The sequence below is a fragment of the Triturus cristatus genome, chromosome 5_1, assembly GCF_964204655.1.
Source record: "Triturus cristatus chromosome 5_1, aTriCri1.1, whole genome shotgun sequence".
NCBI lineage: Eukaryota > Metazoa > Chordata > Amphibia > Caudata > Salamandridae > Triturus > Triturus cristatus.
Window position 1 is genome coordinate 781,828,524 of NC_140587.1, and position 23,320 is coordinate 781,851,843.

At 46.6% G+C, this 23,320-nt stretch overlaps 1 protein-coding gene across 2 annotated transcripts in view; it reads left to right on the forward strand.

The window, feature by feature from the left end:
• ROCK1 (Rho associated coiled-coil containing protein kinase 1) overlaps positions 1 to 23,320 on the forward strand; it is a 1,783,501-nt gene that overhangs the window by 121,140 nt on the left and 1,639,041 nt on the right. The window lies entirely within an intron of this gene.

The window sequence follows — 23,320 nt, forward strand, 5'->3', positions numbered from 1 at the left end:
AATTCACAAAAAACCAAACCAATGACTTGCAGCTCGTGAGCTGTAAAGCCACGTCAAGGCACCAACCGCTTTACAGGCCATTCACACACCTTTCATACGTGATACAAACAAGACCATTCGCACCACCAGGTACAAAAGCAACACAGTACAAAAATCACCAAAAAGGGACAAGGTACACCCTGCTTCAAAAAAACAAATATTACTGCACAGTCATCTAACCCGCAAGCACACGCACATACTGGTTGGATTTGGCACGAGGGTGAGTGATGGTTCAGTAGATAAAATTGTATTACCAAGTGATTTCACAAAAAATGAAATGCACTGGTAATAATTGAAAGGGCAAGAAACTGAACCATTGACTCACAGCTCGTGAGCTGTAAAGCCACGACAAGGCACCAACCTCTTTACAGGCCATTCATACACCTTTCATACGTGTGAGACATACAAAACCATTCACACCGCCAGCCGCGGGCCCATCACATAACAAAACTCACACCGGCACACAGCGCCATTCAAGGGCCCATCACTTTCACACGCCCACAATCCAGACACAGCAACTACACAGGCAGAAGGATTGCGTGGAGTGGCACTCAGCTAGCAGTGTGTGTAGTGACCAGCAGAAAGTCACTACTCACACACAGCCAGCCAAGCACCGGTCGACACACACCGCTAGCCAAACGCCAGTCCACGCACACCGCTAGCCAAGCGCCAGTCCAGGCACACCGCCATCCAATCGCCAGTCCAGGCACACCGGCAGCCAATCGCCAATCCACCTACACCGCCAGCCAAGCTCCAGTCCACGGACACCACCAGACAAGCACCATTCCACGCACACCGCCAGCCAAGCTCCAGTCCACACACACCACCAGACAAGCTCCAGTCCACGGACACCACCAGCCAAGCTCCAGTCCACGGACACCACCAGCCAAACACCAGTCCGCACACACCACCAGTCCACACACACTGCCAGCCAAGAACCAGTCCACGCACAGCGCCAGCCAAGCACCATTCCACGCACACCACCAGCCAAGCACCATTCCACGCACACCGCCAGCCAAGCACCATTCCACGCACACCACCAGCCACGCACACCGCCAGCCAAGCACCATTCCACGCACACCACCAGCCACGCACCAGTCCACGCACACCGCCAGTCCATGCACACCGCCAGTCCACGCACACCGTCAGCCAAGCACCATTCCACGCACACCACCAACCAAGTGCCAGTCCACACACACCAACAGCCAAGCGCAAGCCTACACACACCGCCATCACATTTTGGATTTTTTTAGAAAAAAATAAAAACACAAACAAATTGCAAATAGATAAAAATCTTCTAACAGAAAATCAGCAACTAAATACATTGCACTAACACCAACATTGAAACAGAATCAAATTATCCAAAGAATACAGACCAGCCAGTTCACTTTACCACTCAAGAATCCTCCCAAAAATTTTTTCGCGTGTGGTACGCTCTAAAACAAGCAGAGAGACACAGTGCAGGATGAGAGGGACAATCGGGGCAGTACATACGACTCTCCTTCCGCGTACCTCTTCGCCAACAGACTCTACATCTCCTACTGGGAAAATCTTTTGCGGGTGTGGGAGGAATGTGATCTGGAAAGTGGCGTTCTTTCAATCTAGCAACATCCTCCACCAGTCCAACTCTAGGAACACTTGCCTGTTCCACTACAACAAGGCTGCCTATTACAGACTCCTGAAACTTAACAAAAGTCATCTTTGACTCAGGGCAAGAATCCTGGAACACAACAAAAGCATTAAACATTGCCAAGTGGAAAAGATGGATAGCCAACTTTTTGTACCAAATGTAAGCCTTACGAAGAGCAGTGTAAGGTTCCAACCTCTGATCTACTCTGTCAACACCACCCATGTACCTATTATAGTCTAAAACACATACAGGTTTGCGCGCTTCAGCGACCTGACCCCAAACAGTCACAGGTGCAGTGCTTTCATCATGGATGGAAGTCAGCATGTAGACATCTCTCCTGTCTGTAAACTTCACAGCAAGAAGCTCCTGGCAACGCAACGCACTGCACTGTCCCCGCACAAGCTTTTGACAAACAAGTTCTTTCGGAAAACCTTTACGGTTACAGCGGACTGTGCCACAAGCAAAAGTGTCCACTTTGGCCAATTCCCTGAACAACCGTACACCAGTGTAGAAGTTATCTACATATAAATGGTGGCCTTTGTTAAAAAATCCTCTTCCAAGTTCCCAAACAATTTTCTCAGTCACTCCAAAAGTGGACGGACAACCAGGGAGGTTAAACCTAGATTCCTTACCGGTGTACACCCTGAAATTAGAGACATATCCAGTCCTACTGTCACACAGCATATACAGCTTTATTCCATAGCGTGCCCTCTTACTAGGAATGTATTGCCTAAAAACCAAGCGGCCCTTGAACAACACCAAAGACTCATCCACTGCAATTTCTCTACCAGGGGCATAAATCTCAGAAAATCGATCAACAAAGTGATCAAGGACAGGCCTAATCTTAAAAAGACGGTCACAATCAGGGTGATCTCGTGGCAACGCTAAACCATTATCTACAAAGTGCATCATCCGAAGCAGAAGCAAATACCTGTCACGACTCATGACTGCCGGAAAAATAGACGTTGCCATCAAGGGACTGCTAGACCAATATGAAGCCAATGATGGCTTCCTTAGCAAGCCCATCAAAAAAGTTAAACCCAAGAACTTCTTCATCTCTTCAACATTTGTGGGAGTCCACCGGGTAGCTCTAGAGTGTGGCTTAAGACTGGCACTGTTGTCCCTCAAAAACTGTTCGGCATACAAATTAGTCTGCTCAACAATCTCTGCCAAAAACACATCGTCCATAAACAACTGAAAAAAATTTACAGGCAAAAAGTTCTCGGTATTCACTCTAGACCCTGGAACACCAGTAAACTCAGGAAATTCCGGCTGCACCATGCCAGGGGCAACCCAGAGGTCATCACTTTCAACGGGAAGACTTGCAGCCCCAGCCTGCAGCCCAGATGTCTCTTGCCGCACTACACCAACGGAAAGGCTTGCAGCCCCAGCCTGCAGCCCAGATGCCTCTTGCCGCACTACACCAACGGGAAGCCTTGCAGTCCCAGCCTGCAGCCCAGATGTCTCTTGCCGCACTACACCAACGGGAAGCCTTGCAGCCGCAGGCTGCAGCCCAGATGCCTCTTGCCGCACTATCGGCACATCAGTCTCCTCCTCTAACACAGGCACTTCATCCGCGCTAAGAGTATCTTCATCATCCGATGACCCCATACGGAGAGAAAACTCACTGCCAGAATCGTCCCCTGCCCCCTCTCCCTCAGAAGCAGAGTCAGTCTCTGACCCAATATCAGAGGAAGACTCAAACAGCAAACCAACAACCTGCTGAGCAGTCATCCTGCGGCTAGCCATTATACCTACTAAGATGGAAGACTGCACAAACAAGTCAACAACAACCAACAATGTGCAAACCAAGTAAGTAAAGAAATGTGTACCTTATATCAATAAGATCAATGTACTCAAAAACTATACAATCCAAAATCAAAAGAGACAGCTACACTCACCAGAAACAAACTCTGCAGTGACACAGCAAAGACCAACGATATCAAACTAGAAAGAAGAAAAAAAAACAAATTACTCACAAGACAACAAAATACACATCATGCACCAATGCAAAAAGTTTTTGAAACTCAAAAACCAAACATACTGCTATTATTACACCATTTGCAAAAAAAAACAGGCAGAGAAATCAAACACATTTGCATTGTACAAAAAAACAGTCTCTTACCAAACTACACAAACAGCAAAACCACCAGAACCAAAATGTCACCGTGAACAGAAGAAAAGCCTTCACCTAGAACAAAAAAGTAAACAAAAAAAACATTACAATTGGAAATCACAAAACATATAACAATAAACATTATAACATGCCATGTCACTACCCAAATGGTCAATCGGTTTGTGTGCCAGGTCAGGCAGAAAACAGCAGGAAAAAAAAGGCTATTCAGTCCCGGGGCAGGTGACCCAAATACATATAACAAATTGCACCCTGGAAGCGAGGGGTCACTTCTATTTCTAATTGAACTAATTCCCTGGTGTCTAGTGGGCTTTTCTGCCTCCAATGGGAGCAGAAACGGCAAAAAAATAAAACCGATCTGCCCACAGAGGGGGCAGAAAAGTCTTCAAAACATTTAGGGGCCCAAGGAAGCGACCCTTGCCCAAGGGGTCGCTTCCTACAATAATATTTATATCCCTGGTGTCTAGTGGGCTTTTCTGCCCCCCCCCAAAGAGCAGAAACGGACAGAAAGACGACCAATCTGCCCCCAGGGGGGGCAGAAAAGTATTCTAAAAAATTAGGCCGCAAAGGAAGCGACCCTTGCCCAAGGGGTCGCTTCCTACATAAAGAAAAAGACATCCCTGGTGTCTAGTGGGCTTTTCTGCCCCCCCCTGGGGGCAGAAACGGGCAGAAAGACGACCGATCTGCCCCCAGGGGGGGCAGAAAAGTCTCCTAATCACTTTACCACCCTAGGAAGCGACCCTTGCCCAAGGGGTCGCTTCCTACATAACGAAATAGACATCCCTGGTGTCTAGGGGGCTTTTCTGCCCCCCCTAGGGGGAGAAACGGGCAGAAAGAAGACCGATCTGCCCCCAGGGGGGGCAGAAAAGTCTTCAAATTATTTGGCCCCCAAAGGAAGCGACCCTTGCCTAAGGGGTCGCTTCCTACATAGCATAAACAATATCCCTGGTGTCTAGTGGGCTTTTCTGCCCCCCCCGGGGGCAGAAACGCGCAGAAAGCGGACCGATCTGCCCCCAGGGGGGGCAGAAAAGACTTCCACAAAATTTGCCCCCAAGGAAGCGACCCTTGCCCAAGGGGTCGCTTCCTACATAGTAAAAACAGCATCCCTGGTGACTAGTGGGCTTTTCTGCCCCCCCTGGGGGCAGAAACGCGCAGAAAGCGGGCCGATCTGCCCCCAGGGGGGGCAGAAAAGACTTTGCCAAATAATCGTGCCCAAGGAAGCGACCCTTGCCTAAGGGGTCGCTTCCCAACCTCCAAATACAAAATCCCTGGTGTCTAGTGGGGCATCCCTACTCCACGATCGCGACGCTGTGCGCGATCGTGGAGCAGGAATGCCCTGTATTGAGAGATCGGGGGAGAGGAAATACTCTTTCCTCTCCCCCGATGCCTCAATACTAGAGATTTCACCGCCGCGGCCCCCACCAGACGCCAAACACCTACCTCTGCTCCCCTCGGACGCGCTGGAAGAAATGGATTCCAGCGCGTCCATCGCTTCCTGATGACGCCGGCGCGCGCTGTGCGCGCTGACGTCATCAGAAAGCGTGGGGGGGCTCGGGGGGGGTCGGGGGTGGCAGCGGAAGCTCTTCCGCTGCCACCCCCGTAAAGGGGGCCAAGATCGAGGGACAAGGGGGGGAGCGCCAGCGCTTCCCCCGGGGGCTGTCCTCATGACGGAACGGTTCCGTCATGAGCACAGCCCAACCGATGCTCATGACGGAACCGTTCCGTCATGAGCATCGAAGGGGTTAAATCATGACAGACCAGACTCAACTGTGGGACGTTCTTATTGATTGTCAGTAAATTCTTGAATTATCTATCTATCTGTCTGTCTGTCTGTCTGTCTGTCTGTCTGTCTGTCTGTCTGTCTGTCTGTCTGTTCATCCCAGAATACTCCTCATCTCTATCTCGTCTGAAAGAAAGAGCACGAACCACCAAATTTCGTTCCGCTGTTATTTTATTGCTCCCATCAGACTTCAGTAGCCATAACGTGTTTTGTCACTCACTAAAGGAGACTTGATAACATGACGCGCTGTTAGCTGGATCCGTCATTTAAATACCTTTTTTTCTCACTTTTTTACCGCGTGATTTTCTTAGTGATCAGTGCATTTTAAAAACAGGGTTAACCATAGATTCTGTAATGACAACATCTAAAAGGTTTTTAATCATTGTGGCATACATTTTACGCATCTGCATGTTTGTAACAGTTTCAATTGCGGTATGTACATTATTTTATAATTAAATGAATATATAAATATCGCTTATTTGTTAAATATATTAATAAATATTGATAAATACATACATGGTAAGTGGACTTTCACATATAAAATTTGATATATATACAAAATTCTGGTATAAATACCTAAATATCGCATTAAAAAGCCACTCTTTGTAATGCCATAAAAACCGTTGATAAACGTACATTATGCTGTCATTTTACATTCTATTGGTTTGGTTTAAAAAAATCATGGTGCATCTCTCAGAAAGCCTAGTTAATAATCACTAGTAGGCTATTCCTTCCATTATACTTAATATCGGTACAAATACCTTTTGTTGTTTTTGTCAATTATTTATTATGTATAATGGTTTGTAACCAACATCCCTGTTTCTACTAAAGTGTTTCTATGTACAAATGTTGTGTTAAAAAGTGATTTGTGCTGATTTAAAAAAAACAAATGTGCAAACTTATCAAGCTAAAATGTGTTAAAAAATAAGGATTCAACTTGGCGATTGAAATGCAGCTGTATATCATTTATGATTAAGATGTTTTATTTATTTCTGGAAGGATTAGGTCACTGAATTTCTCGGTTATTACCAGGTGCCCAAATAAATTCTTGTTCTCGAACTGATTAAGCTCTTATGTAACTCCTCTGTGGCATTTAACCCTTTGTGGTGTTTGGTATTGAGATTTAAAATGTATAGCATCTCGAGTTTACGGAGTGCTTTCTCCCGATCCCCACCCTTTTTTAGGTCTTGCCTACGCAGCGTGCACGCGCTGCATAGGAGGACCTTTAGCCATCGTACAACTCTTTTTCAAAGCACATATCGTGCGTGTGGCGGCATACAGCTTGCGGGAGTGCACAGCGGCACGCCACAATCACGAGCATGTGCTTCGAAAAGGAGCAGACTGCGCGCACACGCAGCACTCCCGGGCTCGCGCTCTCTCTCTCTCTCTCTCTCTCTCTCTCTCTCTCTCTCTCGCGCGCGCTTTCACTCTCTCTCCAATGCTTATTCTTTTTAAGAGTCTTCTTGTTTGCAAGTATCTGGTCAACTGACTGCCAGCACTTCCTTTCAGCTCCAGACGAACAGACACTACTGCCAGCAACTGCCCCTGAATTGTAATTTTTTTCCTTCCGTCTCAAACACCGAGCAATGCAGAATTCTGTGCTACCAGCAATACTTCTCCACGCACCTCCTGCAGCCCTCAATTGTCTTAGGCTGATGCGCTCCTCTCACCGCTCGGGCGAACACCTCTTCACCTGGCACACTTTGCAACATACTCCGCTACAGTCGCTCAGGCCGTTCGCCATCCCCTTCCTCCTGCTCATGGTCCACGGCACCACACGCAAGAACGTAGAATGGTACTTGTGCAGTCAATGCACGTGTGGCACTTGAGGCTTCTTCCACCGCTCCACATCGTTCGCGCTGGCCTGTGCTCGTGCAGTCACGCACTTGCCACGCCACATGCTCTCCCATGCCGAACTTCACAAGTAATAGGCACACTACCTCCTCACGCTCACCAAACTAGCTCTCCTTACGTTATTTCTCCTCAGGGATTAAACTTATCACGGTGCTCTTCTCCCCATTACCAGCACTAACATTTACATGTCCTGATGCTGTTTTCCTGGCCACAGAGCTCCACCGCATCTCCGTCTCTGCCACCACTGTGTACCCAGGCAAATTCACTTAGGGTGGTCTTCTCAAGGGTGGATCCCATCCTTGTCGCGAATGAAGTGAACATGCACCATCAGTTTCTTCACAACGGTTTATTATAAGTAAAGTAACAATTGTGCGACCAACCCTGGCAAGACATGACAGCAACTGCCAAGACAGGACAGCAGTTGCCAGTCCTAGTCTCACCCATGACATGCTAAACATTTCATGTTCTATGACATCACATGGCTATGCTAGATCAGATTGGATCTAGTTGCATTATACAAATGGCCATAACACACATTAGCTTCTGCAGGCGAAAACAGCCATTTCTTGTGTTGATGTCTTCTGTACCCTGGCTACATCACGCTACAAATCTGACCTCGAAGTGACTCGACCTATCTATTTTCCCCATCCTTAATCGATCTGATAATGTTGGGCGCTTACATCACCTCTAAGCTAATAATTCTTTTGGTTTTATATCGGGTAAATTCTGGGTTGAAATGAAGAGGCCAATTGGAGGAAAGAATTTGAATATACTGTCTATAGGCCCCCTAGGAAGAACTCTCAATTTTGCAAAAACAGAAGGGTTGCCAGTACAAAACATAATGCAGCGGTGAACTGTACTGAAATTGCAAAGCACAAAAATGATTTGTGACTTGCAATTTTCACACTGCGACTCATTCTCAATTGGAATAAGTGGGCTTGAAATAGACGTTCTCCTTTTCTAGAAATTCACAATGGCTATCTCTGTGGTTTATAACTGCTATAATGTTCTCAAGTCATTAATAGGACAACAACACGTCAATGGCAGTGCTATTTATTTGCAAAATAGTAGCTGTCTGTAGTGACGTGTTTGTGTATGCATGGGCTGAGTGAGCATGCGGTTTGTGGATGCTGTGGGAATGTAATGATACATGCAATGTGGGTGATATCTGGGAGTTGATTACAGTTGGAGGAATAATGAAGCCACAACAGGATCTATCACCTTGTGGCTGTAACCTTAGGGCCTAACATAAGACTGCAACCTTGCCCATGAAGGACAGCTTACACTTTGTGAAAGACAGCTGCTGGCATCATCAGTAGTGGGGAGCATACGGTGGTCCAAGGGACCAGTGTGAGATTCCCCCAGAGGCACTTTGTAAAATTCCCCTTTTTTTAGGTCGAGCCTGGGCAGCGCATGCGCTGCGAGGCATGCATTCAAGTAGGGACATGAAGCTCCGCCCACTCCCCGCCCATATTTTTCATTGGCTTATGTCTGGCCGCTGCTAGTGTTATAATACAGGTACTAGTTCCCAACCTTCACCCTCCGATTGTTTATGCCCCCTCAAAAAAAAGGTTTAACAAACAACCATTGGAACAGGCAGAAACAAGTTGCCAGCATTGCAAGAACAAAAGAAAATTGAGCAAATTTTTTATTGTAATCACTTTTTTTAATATGGTCGTGCAGTTGCACATAATGCCTTCTTGGGCATATATAAGGTAACAAAAATGCTGCTGACACTTTTTTATTATAACGTTTCAGCATGCTGCACAGCAGCCACACTTCTCTACAGCGCAGCTTGAAGACATTGGCAAAGTCAATAGCTCTGGCTAAACAGTTATAAGTCCCCAAAGGCGAGACCTATTGGATATGCCAATGCTTGTGTTTATGGGAATAGAGTCTATGAGGAAGTATTTAAAATCCTTGGGATTGCCCCCATGTATTTCGTTAAAATGGCGGGCCACTGGATATGATGGGTCGCTGTTTTTGATAGCTCTTATGTGCTGAGGCACCCTTTTATGCCCCTGCAAGATTGTACTTCCTATATATTTCTGGTTACAGGAGCACTCCAGCACATAGACTACATGATCTGATTTGCAGTTCAACGCTTTATCAATATTGATCTCTTTCCCTCCAAATGGAGTCTTGTAACTTGTTATAGTGACTCCATGCTGGCAGGCTTTACAAGTTTTGCACTTGTAAAATCCCAGTCTCTGACTTAACCAGGTACTCTAAGTGGGAGGGCCACTTGGGTCGTTTTTAACCAAAGTATCTTTCATTGATGTACCCCAGCTGTATGTTATTGTTGGTTTCTTAGTAACTGTATTACCGATTACGGGGTACATATGTATGTATGTTTGTGTAGGAATCTGCAATCCCTCCATTAAGACTGTCTCTAAGTTGGTGACCTGTGACTCAGTCCGTCACAGATTTATAAAGAAATCACGTCCGAAGTCAACTGTAATAACTTCTGAAAGTAAAATTCTGACATCACAAAGTCTGCTGCCAGAGCCAACAGCCGAGGTGAAAGGCAGGTCGTGGAGTATAATTAAAGTCGCTGTTTAAACAGCGAAAACAAAATGTTGCTTTTCTTTCTTCTGATCATTTTTTCTAGTAGTACAATGACCATCTCAAAGTGGAGATTTAGGGCCGCATGTTTATTTTTTACACTCTTAAGGTATCTATAGAAAAGTTAGAATCTTTGTTTCTACCTAGTGCTTTTAAAAAAAAGAATTATATTAAAGTAATTCTAATTTCATTATCTAACAGTTTTTTTGTAACACTTGTTGTTTAACAATTGCTCAATGTACAAAAGTAGATGCAATCTTGTACGAATAGTTTGAAGCATCACAAAGAGGAGACACCTTGGAATTACTAGAACAGTTACTATCAATTAAGAGGTTACACCACAGTTTTGAAATTCTGACTTGGAGTAGATACAATCCTCATTAATCCCTCACCTACTCCACCAGTACCCTCCAATCTCCTCATAGCAACCTTTCCCAGCCCCCTGTAGTTGCACCATTGTTTCTAGACTTTTTCGTATTTTCCTGGACCACCCGACTTTGGTTGACCACCTGTTCCACTGTTGGCACCAATCCAGATCAACCTCCCAGTCCCGCACACTCTGGGGTCCACTCGCTTCCCATGCCTTTGTGATGTTTCTCTTAGCTACCTCAGCTGCTAACATTAGCCAGATCGTCACATATTTGGGCCGAATGTCGTCGCCTGTAATGTATAACAAATGCCATTTAGCCTCCAGTGGGACAGTGAGACCCTTGACTTGGCTCATAACATGAACCACAGCCTTCCTGGGGCAGTCCTAAAGGATATGAAAGAAGGAACCCACCATACCATATCCCCTCACGCACAGGGCTGTGTCGCATACTCCAGGTGGTGTATAAGTGTTCTGGAGTAATATGATCTGTGGAGTAATCTCAATTGTATTAATCAAAAGCGATCACATATCGCAACCTCCCTAGGACTCTGTAGAGCCTCCACCCAATCGTCATATTTGGTTTTTTACCCTTTTTTTTTTTAAACATCTGTTTGAGTTTTCGATTTTGTCCAATTTTGATCTTTGATAAGTCCTACATCCCCCTCCCACGCCTCTCGCAGGGACCTTAAGAAATCTGGGGAGTTAGTTAATTTTCTGTAGGTCAGAGAGATCGCTTTGTTTGGCTTAGGATCCATCAATAGTCGGTCCTCTAATGGGTTGATTCCGGGAACTGTTCTCCCTCCAGTACATGACATCGCAGCGCATCACCTAACTGTAGGTGCCTAAATCTTTCTTAGTCCTCCATCTGGTATTCTGTCTGTAGGTCCCCAAACTTAAGTAGTGCACCCCTTCTCCTAAGTGCTCGGTGCCTAGCAGCCTCAGTTTATGAAAACCCTTCAGGTTCCCAACTTTTCTCAACCAATCGCTGTCCAGAGTGGAATCCTGTCTGTGTATTTGCCTTCCCCTCCCATCCCAGAAATCTGGTAGCCTCTCTCCACACTCTCACCACCATCTGAGTGTGAATCAGAAGTGAGTTCTCCCGTTTCTTCATATATAGGATTGATGGATATTCACGGCTTCCCGTAGCCTCTGTCTACTCAGTATGCCGGTTCCTCCATAGCCATGAACATAGTCATTGATTATGGTCAATTGGGCTGCCCAATTGTAGGCCTGTATATCTGGGACTACCACCCGGCCCTCACATACACCTCTTACAGAGGGAATTACATGAACTACCCCCATCCAACAGGAGCTTGCGCAGTTTGCGGTTGGCCGTACGGAAGAATAAGGGTTGCACCCTGTAGGGAGTATATTGAAGGACTTACAGCAGTTGGGGGAGGGCCATCATCTTGAAGAGCACAGCCCATCTCATCAAGGAAACCTGGAGCATCCACCTATGAGCAACATCATTGCAGATGCGCTCCAGTTGGGGAAACCGGTTCCTCTCCAAAAATTCCTCAGCACTTTGCGTTCTATAAATGCCCAAATATTGAAAACCGTCTGTCACGATTGGGGTTACACACCTTGACGACAGAACCGGGTACCCCCAATAAGGGGAAGATAAGGGACTTATCCCAGTTAATTTGATATCAAGAATAATTCCCAAATAGCTGAATAATATGGACTATTCTATCCACCGTAAGGAGAGGCTTGGCAGCATATACTAGGCTATTTTCTGCATAAAGGGAGACCTGTTTTTTTACCAGTCCCTTCCCCTGCAGGATAGGGGCTTGGCGAATCCAGGCAGCTAAGGGCTCTAGCGCCAGAGCAAAACTCTTTGGGAGCAAGGGGCAGCCCTGTCTTCTATCCGTGTGGAGGGCGAAAGGACGGGACAACACCGTTCACCCTCACCCCTGCTAGCGGGCCATGGTGCAGGAGTCTAATCCAAGTACAGAACCGGGGGCCAGATCCTAATCTGGCAAGGACGGCAAACAGATATGCCCATTCAATACTGTTGCAGGGGTGGGGAAATCGTATCGCCCGACGCCCGAAGCAAGTAGATTTTTATCATGGGCAAGAAGATTTATTGTCTATTTTGCCCGACGGACAAGTAGAAATTAAATCACTAAAGATATTTGAGCTGTGGGCACTCCGGGGCTCACAGCCAATTACAAATGCAGTCAGAGCTTTTGGAGGCCATTGACTGGCTGTAAGCACATGACTGGACTCTATCTAGCCAGTGATTGGCGGGGGAGTCTTGCGCTAAACGTCAGTGTTCTGGCGCGGATTCCGTCACTGGTGCAGCCCACCTGCTCTAGGAACCCAGCTGCCGAACGTGCAAGGGCAGGCCCTGAGACAGGTCACAGCGCTGTGGGCCGAGTGGTCTCTCTGCCATGGATTGCTGCGTGGCTCGATCGCCCTGTCCCGTGGGATCCGTCCAAGGCAGGTCACTGATCTTTGGTGTGCTGCTGCGCACTTCCTGGAGTCACGAGCAACAAGTCGGCGTCTCAGTGTATGCCTCCCCAGCAGGTGAGTCCGTCTGATAATGGGTTTTGCAGTGGTCCTAGCTTTAAGAAAATAATATTAACTGTGATTCTGCATGCAGTGGTCTGGATTCAGTGAGCGTGGGGGCAGGGTTAAATGTGTGGCATGTTAACAATTTACAATAAGGCGGGAACCTCTCCTTTTGCAATCTAGCAATGGAACCAGTACAGCGTGAAAACACGATGAAAGGAACTTTACAATAGAGAGACATTGACCTTTACTTTGTCTCCGCTTTTATGGACGAGGTCGCATTTGGGGGCACGGAGCAAACGCGAATACTTTAAACACCTGGCAGGCTTACAGAAAATGAAGCCTTGAAAGATTATTGCGTGCGCTGTTAATAGAAACATTTTTTAAATTGTATTGTTTTCCTGCTGTTAAATCAAGCTAATGTCGAATAAAGGAAACGCCACATAATGCAGAAAGTATCTTCGTAATCTAGGCAATGCTATGTGTGCAGCGTATTTCACACTGTTAACTGAGATGTGGGCCTCTCTTGGCGTCTGAAACATTGCACTGTTCACATTTTTGCCCAAGATGAGATCTCCTTTACCAATACCCTCCCCCATAGTCTTTTTTGTTTTTTCCTTTTTCCGTTACCTCCCCCTCGGCTCCACGGCTTCTAGCTTAATTAGTGCCCACACTTTATCTTTCAATCTTGCCAGTGCTGCAGAGGAAATGCCTCACGCCCGTGTCAATTTTTATAGGCGTAATCCTGTCAAAAAACGGGGTTTTCTCCACATTTAGGGCTCATTTCTGTTAGCCTGTACCTTTATTTGGTTGCATTTCTGGTCTCCTGTACCTACTGTAAACAGCCCTCACCATGCACAGTTCTCTAGCAGTTTGTGCTAAATTAGCAAAGCCATTGTAATGAAGCAGTAGGGAAGGCCTAATTTATGCGTCAGGGAAGGTCTAAATTACGCAGCAGGGTTGACTAAATTATGTGGCCACAAAAAATGAGAATTATGTAGCATAATGCAGCAAATTTTCGTTGATAGTATTACTTCATTATTTTGACATCTGTACACCTTAACACTGTATAAATGCTTTTCCTCATTACTTTAAGATTAAGACCCAAATACAGCAATAGCAATGTAAAAGAGACCAGTCACTACTTCTGATGGGCTTTTCACTGTGTGGCAGGACATGTTACCCCCTTTTTAGTAACTTGATCTGTTTGAGCTAGTATCAACATTTTTTGTTGTTAAAATATGCAGTTTAGGCAGCATGTGTTGAATTATATGGCACATTATGTGGAAAACTCCTCAGCTGTAGAATCTCATAATTAGAGTGGCTCTGTATATATTAATCACACGGGAGCTGTCACCAGTGGGGGACCATATTTCATTTGCAACGATATTAAATGGCAAAACTTGCTGAAGCGCGCTCAATATAAAGCAGAAATCATCAAAATATAAATTTGTATAAATTATATAAATCATGTTCCAACCTCAGAATTTTATGCAGCCGCTGTAGTGATGCATTTTTGTTGCACAGTTACGTCAGCAGTAAAAACGCGCCCATACCAGATCTAAGGAAAAGTGGCTCTTCCGCCTGTGTGAATATTCGTCCTATGTAGACATAAAGGTTTGTTTTTCTTTCCCTACATGATTTGCCAATGGGCGTTTTCCTATGTGCCTGTCTTTGTGACTTCTTTATGCATGTGCCCATTTTCAAATATCCAAGTTAGTATCATCCCTTGGACCCTCTTAACCCCTTCAGTGCCACGCCCTTTCCCCCTCCTGTGCCGGGCGTTACATTAGCGGGCGGGGTTCATGACGAGATAGTCTCGTCATGGGCACAGCGCAACCGTGCTCCATGACGAGACTATCTCGTCATGGGCACAGAAGAGGTTAATGCTCAGCTTCTGAAATAAAGAAACTGATTGCACAAGTTGCTGCAACGTTAAAACCGTTTCTTTCACCAGGCTTTCCAATGCTTGTGTATCAGCTTCCTGCAACAGAATTATAGGATTTCCCAGAAGATAACGCACACATTTTGGTGGGCAGTGGGGAGCTGGGGACACTGGAAAGAGAGAGACAGTGGCAGAGAACTTGGATTTTAAAGAAAAAACTGAGTACTTTGCAAATCTCAGTGAGACAAACTTGCACATCTATTGCTCATCTACACTCCTTCATGTTTGGGAAGCTTACTCTGCTGGTGCCATTACTAACCAGTACTGTGCACAAGAGAACCCTGTACTGCTACTGCCAGTGTTGCATGTGCTCTTTGTGTGGTTGAAGAATGTGGAGATGTAGCAGTGAGTGCACAAAAATATAATCACACCACACCTGCCCAGGAGTGTAAAAGCAGAGATTGATATAACTGCCCAGCCCATTACTTTCTCTTGTGTATTCGTACTTGTGGATACTGCTTCAGTGAACTAAACACCTCTGCTATGTGATTTTTGCTGCCCCATGAACAGTTCATAAACTCTGCCGAGAAGTGGTTATTCCCATCCACACATTTATCAGAGCATGATTTGAAACTGGACAGCTATGAGTTGGCCCTAGGACTGAGAACACCCTTTTGCCCTACAGGTTCATATTCCGGCACATTCTATGCCAAATACGCTCCAAGAAATGTAGTCAATTACCAGCCTGCACTCTGCCTTTAGGTACTATTTCTCTAAATTTGAAAATGTGTCACATGCATACTGGTTACTAATTGAGTGCAGTGCACAATGACACATCTGCACACATGCTGTACATCCAGCCCGTACAACAGTTGAATTTAGGGGTGTATGACCATGCACTGCACAATTGGACTTGAATTTGAAGTATACTTTCCACAGTATATTGCACTGATTCCCGTGCAGGTTCTCTCCGTGCTGACCCACCTCACTGATTTATGGAATAGGTGGGGCAAGCAGATATTTTCCCAGGACAAGTAGATTTGTGTAACATTTTGTCCATTGGCCAAGTAGATTTTTGTAAAATTTCCACACCCCTGTGTTGAATGCCATCCTGGCGCCTAAGGTGAGCAGAACAGCATCTTCAGTCTGGGGAGCTCCGGTCATGTGTAACATCCCATATAGACACCATAAATTCAATCTGGTACCCCTGTGCAACATAAACCGGGATTGGTCAGAGTGGACCACCGTGGTTATTACAGTCTTCAGTATATTGGCCAAGGCCTTTTCTAAGACCTTTGCCTCCAGGTTCAAGAGAGATATAGATCAGTAAGAGCTACAAGCCTTGGGCGACTTACCTTTTTTATGGAGGACTACCATAGTAGTTAACCTCTGGTTTATTGGCAGGTCGCCCTACTTCCTAGCCGCTTGCAACATGGCCAGCATGTATTTTGCCACCTTGTCAGCCAGACACTTGTATAGCTCCATGGGCAGCCTGTTGAGCCCAGCCGCCGTCCCAGATTGCAACTCCCACTGTGCCACCTCCACCTTCTCTACCGTCCTGTCTTGTTCTAACGTGTCCCTATCTTCGTAGGACAGGACCTGGAGGAAAAGATCTTTAAGGAGGTCAACACACTCTACGCCAGACCGGTTTATCGCGGAGAAGTACATACATGTTCATAGGATGTGGCAAAGGCCTCCGCTATGGCCTCCCCAGTGGTGTGTGATGTACCCGCAGAGTCCATCTAACAGTTTTTCTATCTTCTTAATTTTATACTAGAGATTTGGTGATCCTATTTTCAGTCTTCATGTTTGCAAACATGCTCTCTTTTATGAAAGATCTACGCACCAAGGATTTAAGTGGTGTGTGGGAAAGGTGATAGTGTGAAGCACATTATTAATCTGTGCACCCCCTTATGTTATCAAATGTAAACCTTCATAAAAATTGATTAGGGGCCAACACGGTGTCACTCGCTATCCTGAGTGTCCTTGAAACTTGTAAATTGTGCACTGCACCAGGGCTGGTTCAGTGTGCCCCGGCACTTCTTTGAGTCCCCAGAATAGGGTTCGACAATTGAAACAGAAGGTTTATCCTGTTAAATGGAGAATAAAAATCTTCAAAGTCTATTTGCCCATAGTTTTCACTTCATTGTCTTCATCAATCGCCAATATTCATTGTTATGTATGAGCAAATCACAATGGAAATCAAAAAGGTTCTCAAAAAGATCTTCATTGCGTTTCGGACAGAAAGTCCTTCATCAGGAGCCAAGTTTATACTGTGGAATGAAAGAAAATAAATAATAAGTGTTAGATTTTTAAAAATGGTAATGCAGTTCACTTATTAAATCAGAGTGTTTAACTCCATATCAATTATATGCCCAGGTCCAGCAATAATTTCCACATGATGTACTTCATCATTCTCAACTTTCACTCTGTATATATCTCCTGTCGATTTATACCCAATAACATTCACACATGGCGTGAAATAAAAAAGTCAATCTTCAAATAGATGATGTCCATAAACAGCGCACATTGTATGTGAACAACATTCAAGTCATTAACATGTGTATGACTCTTATTGGGTGTTAGACTTCACTTCAAATTAGTGCTCGAGCGAACACCTTGAAGATGGTAAAATATACTTGTAATCTTTTCGTCTCTCTGTGTCTGTCAACCCAGTTGCGTCTCATTGTACAAATATTCCTCACACATGTATGCAAATTATTAACAATGATCAAATGAAAGTAATCAATCAAAATCCATGGCAATCAAGATCTTACCAAATTCAAATATGCGCTGTAGATGTGAGAGGTATGGCATCCATTCATATTACAGTAGAGAATACACAGAGGTGCTTTGTAGTTAAACCCTCCTCTTATCCCCTTTCTGTTATTTATACGAGTAACTCCAACATGGCCGAACTTTCATATAGACTGGTTTAACACGGTCTAGTTATCACACTCGAGGCCACATATACAGGTTATACATTACGTGACTACATTTTTACCATTCTTAACAATAGAGATGCACAGTTGGCAAAACACGGGCACTTTGTAGTTAAATCATCATTTCAGCCTGTGTTCAGTGATTTAAATGAGGTGTAGCTCCAACATGGCTGAACATTTACACAAACCGTTTTAACACATTCTAGTTGTCAGATTAGACTGTGTCTAGTCTAACAGCTAGACTAGAGACGGTCTAATAATTAAAACGATAATGAGGGGTTGTGATTTTAAAAATATTTAAGTAACAATGTATAAAAATGAGATGCATATGAAAATACATGTTAAAAGTGAAGATGCTCACACGTTGAACTACATATCAACCATTATGTAGCGAGGGCCCAAGAGGCAACTGAGGAGAGCACCCGGAAGTACACAGCAGTCGTGGGTCCCAAATCCTTCCTGAAAGCAGCCCTGTCTGCCTGCCCATCTTTGTTAAAACTACTGAGCCATCAATGAAGGAGTTACTGTGAACAACATTAGAGCCTACCACTGCTCACCTCATGTATTTCCTGATCACGGTCACTGTTGTGGCCATCCTTCCTCCAGACACGTGAGGCCTTTTCAGTCAGCCTGCTTGGCAGAAAAACACAACCTTCTCACATGAGCACTTGCCTATTGGAGTAGACTTGTGAGAATGGCACGCTAAAGATTTTTTCCTCGCAGCTTGGTTTAGTGACCATGTTGATGCAGTTGCTCACAGGCATCTGCTCTATCTTACTCTTGTCAACTTAGCTCTCCCCTCTGTGATCCCAGAAGCAGGTGCTGATCTACAACCAAGGCCCCTCGTTTTTAAGCTCTTGTTCTTAGTAGGTGTGTGCCAAGGCTGTTGGTGCTAAGAAGTTTCATTTCTGACCTCTTTCCAAGTGGCCGAATCTACTTTTCTTGTTTACAAGTTTAGAGCACAGTTATTTTGTATATTTTTGCAGACAAATCACCTTAATACAGAAAGCATTGCAGTGTTCTTTGTGAGGTAGAAAGTTCTTCCTCTTTTGAGAATGTCTGATGTTTGTGTTTATCAAAGCTGAGAGGGTCAGGTCGAGATATGTGTTCTTCTACACTGCATCTGATTTCATCCACAACATAAATTGTGGTGTATGTTTAACTAGCTTTTCCGCTTCTGGTTAATTGTCAAACTTCAATTAAATGTTTGACTAACAGGAACCATCCCTAGTATAACATTTGAAGACAATCCATTTGCTTGTGAGAATTTGAACCTCGCCAGAAATGGACATAGTTCTTCTACAGAACAATGTATGTCTTGTTCTAGTAAAGTGATTCTGTACGTTATCAGGATTTGATAGCAGTACAAACTCTTAATAAATAGTAAAAAGAAACTGGGAAACCCCAAATGTGATTTCCTATCAGATGCCAATCATGTAGTTGCAGCCCTGACTGGGGTGATGATGAGCATATTCTTATGATTTCTGCCAGGAACTCGGATGAGAGACCTGGTGCGACCCACAGCATGCAGGACGATCCTTTCTAGTTCACTCTCATGCAGTCAGCTCTCATAAGACGTTCATCAGAAACCGGAGCTCCATTGCCCTCCTGTCCTAATGTACAGTGTCTTCTCATGCAGGGCCAGGCAGATTCCCCCTGAAGCATCTGGAAGTTTCCTCCCTGCTGAAAGAAGCAAGGACTTCTCTCAGCAGGGAGGCAACTTCCAGATGCTTCAGGGCAGATCCATAGCTCCTCCAGAGCAGACTTCATGCGTTATGCCCTCATCTATGGAAGACTGACTGTCAGGCAGACACCAGCCGTGGTTGCCCAGCAGTCCTTAGACTACTCTGCAGAGCACTCCCTTCCTTGGTCATAAGGACTTAAAACAAAGTAGGATTGTTTGGGTATTACCTTTATGTACAACCTCTTGACTGGGGATATGGAGCCACTGTCTCGATCATTTGAACTGGTTTGTGATGGTTCTTCTTTCAAGTGTCCCTGGGCTGCTCTCCAGAGACTGCCTTTGTGTATATTGATACTTCTCACAGCAGGGTGCAGTGGGCCTGCCTGCAGCACCCAAAACAGAAGCATAAAGAAATGTGAGATTACTGCTCATGATGTGCTGCTGCCACCACTTTATGTGCTATACCCTAGACAGGTTCAGCTGTCCTCTGCACACAATTAGGGCACGCTTGCTGTACCCCTCCAGATCACAGGACCGGCTCAGGACCTAACAGTGAGGTACAGCCTATGCCTCTGTTCACATGCTTATATTATTGTGATGCCAGGGCACTAAGGGCAGGCGAAGACATCTGTATACCATGCACAAGACATTCCTTTCCCAACAGCGAAGCTGTTGTTTGAAGAGCCTTGTTGGAGTCCAAAGAAAATCGAATTATGGGATGTTAGATGTAGGGGTTGTGTGTTCTAAGGATTGTTTGTATTTTACGTAGTGAATGGGTTGCATGTCTTTGGCTGTGTTGAAATGTGCATCCTTAAAAAGACTTGTGATGTCTTATCCCTTTGTGCTTCCTACCTGCTGACGAATCTGGATTGGAGCTTCCAATCTACTGCCTCATAGCTGCCGCAGCAATTCACTTCACTTCTATTTTAATCAGAATAGTTCTTTTTGCTTGACCCACTCAAGTGCCAGTCCACCTCCTCCCATATGACCATGTTCCCAAAGAGTCTTGTGATCTTTTACAGCCTTCTCCACTCCTTTCGCCACAGGAGCCTAGTACAGGGAACTCTTGGAAATTGAAGGAGTCTGGAATATAGGTGCAGGTCAGCAGTCTGTCAGAGCTGACGTTATTTGGAGCTCGTCACAGATTGGATCCTTTAATTTCGCTGGAAGAGGGAGGCAGAAAGAATACAGCAAATAGTTGTAGCATGGTGTTCGAGAGTAGCATAAATTGGGTGTGCTGATTAAGTGTCAAACGCTTAACCAATAAAATGGCTTGTTCTTTGTAGTGCAATTGATGTTTCTGATGTGGTGTTGGTGTGTTGCAGATGGACTGCACACAAATCTACTGGGTGTAGGCCTAACCATTGGGTGAAAAGGCCTAAGAACTGGCTGTGCCATCTCTCAATTTAAAATTGCAGTATTCAAACATGAGTCTTTTGGTTAAGACCTTTACTTTCTCAGTGTTTTCTTTTTAAAGCTGACATCTGTTACCTTTATTTTTGATTGTGGTGCTTTCAAGGTAAGGAAAACAGACATGCGGGAATAATTTGCCAGGGTGGCCCTTGCCCATACTCTTGAACATGCAGATATTCCGTAGCATAGATTTTAGTTAAATGTGTTAGCGTGCACCTGTATGAATGTCCCCGTACATGATCAGGTCTGTGATGTTTGTAAATCTTTTCTGATATCGTTAAGAGAGATTGTATGTGTACAAGTAGGTCATAAGGACCTGTAACAATTTCATACGAATTTTAGTTTTTTTCTGCAATATTACCTAAGAATTCTATTCATTTAAATTTCCATGATTTATAATTGTCAATCTGAGTTTGGGCAAAAAAAGTCAAGAAGGGGGCCGCTGGAGATGTCCATTATTGACAAATTAAATTTGACCTTGGGGAGGCGTGGCTTGGCACGTCAAGATGGCGGTCGCACTCTAAGAGTGCTCCGGACCCCTCCGTCATCCGTGCCACAATCCGCCTACATCTGCAGCCTCCTGACCCCCAAAGCTATATCCATCCACTGCCGGCAGCTTACCCACCGGTTCGAGACGTCCCTTGCTGAAATCAGCCCGCTCTTCCGTCCGGTGGCTTGCTCTCCCGCCTCGCTTCATCCATGATGGCGGCGCCCACTTCCTGAACTCTCCGTGCCTTAGGCGGCGGCTCATCACCAGAGCCGACCGCTTCTGCTGTGGCGGGCGCTGCTGGGAAGCCGGGAATCCGGTGCTGCGGGGGTTCCCTGGACTCAGACAGCGGGCGGCTCCTGCGGTGCCCCGAGGCCTGAACCTGCCTGTGGACCTCTTCTGTTGGCTCCGGCGGCCGCGACCCATGCGCCGAGTCCGGCTGGTCCTGCTCTTCACCCCCCCCCCCCCTCTGGCTGAGTGCGGCTAGTGGAATCTTGCGTGGGGGGAGGTTTCGGCTGCACTACCGGGCAGCGGAGCGGTTGGGCTTTCCCTTCCTGCTTCCCAGAGCTGACCCGCTATCGACCTGCCGGCGGCAGCGTGGGCCTGCAGGAGGCCTGCTCCCCTCCACCTACCCTTGCCCCTGACGATCTGCCTATCCTCTGGACTGGGGCCTGCTCTCCGCCTTTGGGGACTGCCGGGTTGGAGCGGACAGCGGCGTGGGGGCAAGACGTCATCCCGACCTGCAGCTGCGTTGCCTAGCGGACCCCGGGCTCTCTCCGTCGCTGCACAGGAGGGGACAACCTTTGCATCATCGAGCTGCGGATGAGCGGTGGGGCCTCTCCCGGCTCCCACCTCGTTTTTCTTCGACGCCCTGCGCCGATCTGCAGCCGGAGGCCCGAGACCTGGTGAGGCCTACCCCCGGCTGTCGGTTCGGGCAGCGGAGACCGCACGTGGGGCTCGCCCGGGGCCTCCCGCGCCTGCTGATCTTCCCTTGCAGCTGCTGACATTGTGTGCCACGTTATCTTGGTGTGGAGGCCCCGCTGACGCCTGCTGTGAGCCTTCTGACCCTCTGCTGCTCCGACCCCCGGCTGCTTGCCCTCTTGGTGCTGCCTTGGGCCCGCCTTTTTGGCGGACGCGGCTGCCATCTCCTAAGCCCTGGTGTGCTTGATCTGGTTCCACTGTCTGAGGGGCCCTGTGTGGAGGCTACTGGACAGTGTGGCGGGTGCGGTGGCCGAACACATCTTGGGGCCCCCCCCCTTCTTCCTCTTTCACCTCCCTCCCTGCTGGTGCCCGACTGCAATTTCCGCACTCTTTCGTCCCCTTGCACGTGGTCAGCTATGGTCCACGACAAGGTGCCTAAGATTCTCGCTACTCAGACCAAGATCAACTGCTTCACTACTGCAGATGCTGGAGCCACAGGTGGGCTCTCACGCAAGGACCTTCCTGCGCATCCTATCTCTCTACCATCCTCCAGGCGATACACATGTCCCAGTCCTCGGTTGAAGGGAAGATCGCGGCGGTCCGCGTGGACACGACCCTAATCCGGCAGGATCTCCGCAATGCCACTGCCCAGATTATAGAGGCCAAATCCAGAGTCGAGGTTGTGAAAGACGATGTCCTCCACCTCATACTCTAAGTGACCCAGCTTCGGTCCCTCACAGAGGAGCTCCACCGTCGGACGGAGGATGCTGAAAACCGAGCCCCCCGCAACAACTATCGCCTTGTTGGTTTTTCAGAAGGCGCGTGGAGCAGGGCCGGGCGGTGGATTTCGTGGAGCGCTGGGTACGCTCATGGATGCCCGAAGACTCCCTCACCCCCTGGTTCACGATTGAGAGGGCGCACCGCTCGCTTGCTCCTCGCCTGCAGCCCGGAGCACCTCCCCGGACAATTATCCTGCGCATCCTTAACTTTAAAGACAGGGATGCCATCCTGGCGGAGTCCCGAAAACCGCAACCTCTCAAGTATGACAACCTGATTATCATGGTCTTCCCCGACTATACCCGCGAGGTACAATCCCAACGTC